Below are 6,306 nucleotides of genomic sequence, written 5' to 3'. Positions count from 1 at the left end.
CCCACCCCCGCCCCGAGGCACCGTCGTTCCTCGAGGGGATTACATGCAACGAAAACAAGAGAGAGTTAATATATAATCTGAAAGAAATAAGGAAAATGGTATGCTAAAATATATAAAGTGAGAGAAATGAGACTATGCTAACAAGTAATCCAAAACTAAAGGATATGCTAGAAGCTTAATTATTTTTACTAAAACAGGGAAAGACAATTCGCATAATACGCTAACTTTAAATTTAAAGCAATAAACAAACTGGAAAACCTTTTAAAATCAAACCAAATGAAAACTCTAACAAGAAATGAATAATAAATAAGAACGAAGCATGGAGCTAAACTACCACCTTAGAGACATGTAAATCAGGTAAGCTTAGAATTAAACAAACTTGAACCTCCTAAGGCAAGACAGAAAGCAAGCAGTAAAGAAGGCAACATTCTTTCAAATTAGAAATGTCAACAATCGGAGGGATAAAATAAAGCACATGAATTAAGGCATCTATCAAGGTTGGAGTCGATATCATTAAATCCAAAATATAATATAATGAGAATAAGAAAAACTGAGTTTAAGAAGTAAAGAGTGAGGCAAAGCTAGTTTAATAGTAAATTAAACCACCACATTCAAACAATTTTCCTTCCTTACTAATGACTGACTCAAACGATGAAGAAATGACTAAACAATGCTTTATTCCACTAAAAAAAAACAGTAGCAAACCTATGTAACTAATCCTTTAAAACATGAACAAATTGGTGAACAAAATTAACAAGGTACGCAAAGACTTTGCAGATAAATATGAATGAGGGAGAGAGATTTCGACACTTTCACAACTTCAAATAAAGGAAAGGGGGAAGGAATAGACAGTAGCTGAATCACAGAAATCAAAATCCAATTCTAAGGCAGCAACATCGGAATGATAACTATATACGAGATAAATCCAGAAGTTCGATGCCGTTTTCACATTAATACTGTCACTCAAGAGACCAAATTATGCTGGAGTCAAAATACTACAAGATGAAACAAAACAGGCATGAAGAAATCTTAGCTGAAACAGAAACTAGAAAGGAAAGAGTTGTCAAAACAATGGTGCTCGCTAGACAAAGATACAATATTTCAACTTTTGAGAAGAACCATGAGACATCAATCAGGTAAAAGAATGCTATGAAACTGATATTGAATCGAACAAATGAAACTAAAATCTAATTAACACGACCATCACGTAACAATAAGATGCTAGAATACAGTGAACCTTAAGGCCCTTAATATAAAACTCACACACTTTAAAAGACATGCTTAACTAAAATACAAACTGAAATTCTCAATGGACACAAGCAGTAAACAAACAGAGCAGAGAACAACTTAAAGACATTACTGGAAAGAACATTATCTCTGAAATGTTAAGATTAGTAGGGAATTTTACCCTTTCGAAGGCAGCAAGCTGAAATTGGACGAGCAGAGCAGCGAGGAAGAGCTTCCACCACTGAAATGGGATTCCGAAAACTCCGACGAACCGAGCAGAGGTGAATGAGGAAAGGACTGAGTAAAATCTGTTTCTTTTTTTTTTATAATAAAAACAGAATGCCCAAACTGGACAGGAATTCAGCAGCCTTGATTTGTGTCAATATAGTAAGCTGCACAAAAGAACAAACAATAACTTTTAACATACAATCAAACTACACGGAAATGACCAAACAGAAAGTACCCAAATTGCAGGACATAGAAAGATAGAAATGTGGACCAAAAAAATCTTCAAATCAAGAAAAAAGCTCTATCTTTATTCAAATTTCACAGAGAACAAACAAAATCCCAATAATGAAATTCTGAGTTTTTCAAAAACTGAGGTTAGAAAGAACAATAGCAATAGAACCACCAACTCTTCCAGTTACTTTTAAAGCCCCAATTAATCTAATAAAAACAATCAAAGAACCAAATAATGATAATAATAAAAACACAAGGAGCACAGATGAAGATGAAATTAGAAATACTGAATGAGAGCAGTGTGGTCGATGCCAAGTGAAATAGAGCTTATCCTTCACATTTTTGCCTCTTAGCTAGAAATCTGACATATAAATGAGAAAAGGGGATAGCAGGCCAATCAAATGAAGAATGACAGGTTGCATGTACAAAAAAAGAAGAACGCACTCATAAGAACTATTAAGAAGTAACCGAATGATTCAAACTACATATGCATCATCATACATATGAGTCCCACAAGTGGTATAGAGGAGCTCGACACCCTGTTAGATATTTGAGTAAATGCCCATTTAGAAGCTCTAATTAACAAGGAAAGAAATAAAGATAGATATACCATCTAATGCATCTAACATCAGATGCTGCTGAATTCCTGTCCATTTTGGTTTTCTCCTGGTACAACATCGTTGATTCAATGATCCAAATACGTACAAGGCATAAATATAAAAACCACCGCCATGTAGTGCTTGGCAGAGTCAGGCTCAAAGCGAGGGACTGCACAAGGCTGGGGTCTCACATTGGGATTTGTCCAGCAAGCCCCTGTCCCCCCTGAGCTACATGTTTTTTCCTTCCCTTTCCCAACTTTGTGCATACGTCTTAAATTCTAGATATTTCCTTAATATGTAATGTAATATTGATGAAACGATTCATGAGTCTTGTATTGCTAAGCTAGTTACAAAATGATCTTGTAGATATCACAAAACATATTGTGGACGAAATCTTGACTTGAGAAGGTAATAATATAATGGACAGACTTTGGTGAATGCTTGAGACATAAAGATTTTACTGTCAAATCAACATGGAACTACATAAAGACACATTGAACATGAGAGTGATATGTATAGATTCTATATTTGGATAACCCATCATGCCATTCAAATATCTTTCTCTAGGTGAAGAGCATAAAAATTTAAAGATTTCAATTGACAATAAACTAAGTTATTATTGAAGTGTTGGTGTTGCACAGATTCAAATTAAATTAGGAATCGTGCAGCAAAGGTACCAAGAGAGAAAAGTGCTACTGTCAAAAGTTTGAAAATATAATTTGTCTCTCTTGAACTGAACACAAACTCATCAATATACAAGAAGAAGGGTTTGAAGCAACGCAAAATTGTATGTTTCAAGCTAAAAGGAATTCTAAGCAGTAACAACTAACAGGACCATGACTGATATACCAAATTCCCCATTCTTACAAGTTTGATTTCAAGGTAACATATAAATTATTCAATCAATCTACTATGCCCCAAACCCTATGTGAGAGGAAAATTGGAAACATTACCCGAATACATCAGGATGAGATTCAAGAAGCATAGCAATGTCTCTCCTCATTTTCCACTGTCATCTTCACCATTGTCTTGCTGCATACACATAAAAAAAAACTTGATTTCTATCCAAGAAGAAGTAAAATTGAGAGGGGAATTGAGAAATTCACCATTTAGATGAAGAAATTCAACAATCCTCATCGCCTTCTTAAAGAGAGAAAGAGAGAGTAAAGCAATGAGAAGAGTGTGGGTGAGAATGGAATTTTGAAAAAGAGAAGAGGTTTAACGGTCATTTTGGGTGAAAACAAAAATATGGTTTCGGTCTGAAATTGAGTTTAAAATAAGGTAACAAAATATTTAGATTTACAATAAAATGGGTTAGATTTTAAATTAGGACATGGCCACATTAATTTTAATTATGGTTAATTTTAAGGATAAACTACCTTATTAGACATACATCACTACTATATATATTAATATTATCTTTACTTTCAAACAATTACATATATTACCACTTTTAATAATTTATACCATATATTAATATATTATTTGAAGATACAATTAGATTATTAGATACCCACATACCTTAAAACTAGGATTGATTAATTATCTGCTTAATTAACTCTTTCAGTCCAAATCAACCACTATTTCTTAATTCTCCACTCCTATAATTATCACTCAATTATGTCTCCTCCTTTATGATCCAGGAATTTCATCGTACAATTTCATTCCAACAATAGATAATCTATTCTCTTCTTCTCAAGATATCATCTCCATGGCCGACAAATTCTCCTGAACCCAAATATTATTCTGTATTGTTCATTTATAACTAGATCAAATCAAAGTAACTACTACAGAGAAAACTTTAATTCATAGTGGGTCTTGATTGTTCGTCTCCGGAAGAATGAATTTTAGTTTTGATTATGTTATGTCACAACGCAAAAGGATCAAAGGGAGTATTGTAGAGAGTTTTTGTTTGCTGGTGTTCTTCTAAGGCTTTCTTTGGTTACCGTGACATGGATTTGGTAGTAACAATATTACTTTGATATAGCCCTTGAAACATGTGTATCCAATAAGTAGTAATCTTAATTAAGATCTGAGTTGTATTTTTAGTAATGGGGTGTCTGACCATGTATATGTATCCACCATTAAATTTCGGATACATGATTTTTAACAACACGATAATATTAATGATACGACAGATACTCTACAGTCGTGATTTGTTCCTAAATTCATGTGATTCAACTACATTTCATATTTAGATACACATAATTAAATGTATATGCTTATTATGTATTCAATATACATGTTTTTGGATATAACGTATGAAATTTAAATACACATAATTATATGTATATGCTTCTTCTTTTTGTATATTCCATATTTAGATACACATAATTAGATATATATGCTTACTATGTATTCGAGATACATGTTTTTGGATATAACATATGCAATTGATACTTGATACATCAAATTAGTACTAGATACATATAAAAGATACATGAAATTAATATTACATATATATATATATATAAATAGATTCATAAAATTAATACTAGATACATATAACAAATACATGAAATTAATGCTAGATACTTCTATGATATACATATGAATGTACTTGCATAGCACTCATGTATCTAAGTGTTTAGTTTGTTGGATACATCATATATTGATATAGATACATCAAATTAATGAATTTATTATTTTAAGAGTAATAATTTGAAATTAATCAAATTGCACTACCAAGATATACATGTTTTTATCTTATATTAATAATATTAATGAATTTACTATTTCAAAGAATAATAAAATGAAATTAATTATCTATGTATTTTGAAAATCCGCAATTACTCCTCTAATTAAGGAAATCAGTTCCAACCAATTAATTTAAATAAATAAATTTTGTATCTCAATTTTAAAATTCGGCAGATACTGCATGTATCTCATGGATTTAGACTCATGTATCCTAAGCATAAGATATGGTACAGGAACTAATATTTGAAACTATTGAGAATCTTAATAATTAAGACATAAACTAGTGGGATTTATGTGGTTTGCCCTAATTTTAATTAAGAACATAGCTAAATTGAATTAATTTGATTAGGATTTAAATGAGATTAATTAACAAACTTCTTAATTTTTGAGACACTCAAACTTATTTATAAACTAATTAATTTAAAAAATATAATTTACTAACAATACATATATCCTCACCATGACCACATTATTTTCTTAATATTGAGAGGGCCACTCAACTGGTTTTATGGGATTTGTCAAAACCTTTTAAGACCCTCCGTAATGATCTTGGGGAATATACGTATAGCCTCACCATGCACAACGGGAATTAGGCAATATTTTTATGAAGATACCTTTAAACAGAGGCTTCAAACTTGCTGACAACTAAGAGTACCAAATAAGCAGGCTGAACGTTTGGTCAACAAACTAAGGACAAGATGATAACATTAGAAGGAAAACAAAAGGCAAGACAGGAGGAAAGGGGGCATAGTCTAGTGAACACACACCCCTTCCCCTCACAATTTTGCCTAGCATGATCAATGGTTCCCCATTTAGGATAACCAATCTGTAGAGTAGGAGGTTACAGCGCGAGTGACCATTTCTAAAATCTGTATGTTTAGATAATCACTAGATTATCTTTTTTTTCCTTTTTGTTAACTAAGAAAACACCTAGAACCATGACACATGGATCAAAACTCGGTGGATAATGGGTTTTCTCTGAAACAGAATGCTTTTTACACCAAAAGTTTGAGTGTCTCATTCAGTAACCAGGATTCAATCTTGTTCTATTGAGTTCACATACTACAAGTATATTCACACTGAATTATGCCTATGTCCTTATTGTCCAAAGCTTCATGACATAGATAAACTAATTAGGTATCCTATGGAAAGATCACACAAGGGGAAGACCGGAAGAGTGTGCCAGCACGAAGCTAACACTTAGTATCAACATTTCACCATGAGCATGTCAAATTTTGCTTAATGTGGTTTTCTTGTTTAAACCTTTCTTTGTCCATTTTACAGAATAAAATTACTGAGCAATTTCGAATTCGAAACAAAATCA

The 6,306-nt window shown here is 32.2% G+C and overlaps 1 long non-coding RNA gene across 2 annotated transcripts in view; it reads right to left on the bottom strand.

Moving 5' to 3' along the window:
• The window catches only part of LOC125860143 (uncharacterized), a 5,340-nt gene extending 1,869 nt beyond the window's left edge, over positions 1-3,471 (bottom strand). Inside the window, exons 1-3 of one of the 2 annotated variants that reach the window (XR_007445813.1) lie at positions 3,392-3,471; positions 3,239-3,317; positions 1,409-1,619 (exon numbers count right to left, since the gene is read on the bottom strand). This is a non-coding gene — a long non-coding RNA (uncharacterized LOC125860143). The other variant, XR_007445814.1, reaches the window with a different exon arrangement.
• Between the last annotated feature and the right edge of the window lie 2,835 nt (positions 3,472-6,306).

The sequence above is a fragment of the Solanum stenotomum genome, chromosome 3 (assembly GCF_019186545.1).
Source record: "Solanum stenotomum isolate F172 chromosome 3, ASM1918654v1, whole genome shotgun sequence".
Classification (NCBI taxonomy): domain Eukaryota; kingdom Viridiplantae; phylum Streptophyta; class Magnoliopsida; order Solanales; family Solanaceae; genus Solanum; species Solanum stenotomum.
Note: the sequence above shows the minus strand (reverse complement) of the source record. Positions and strands in the feature narration are given on the sequence as shown.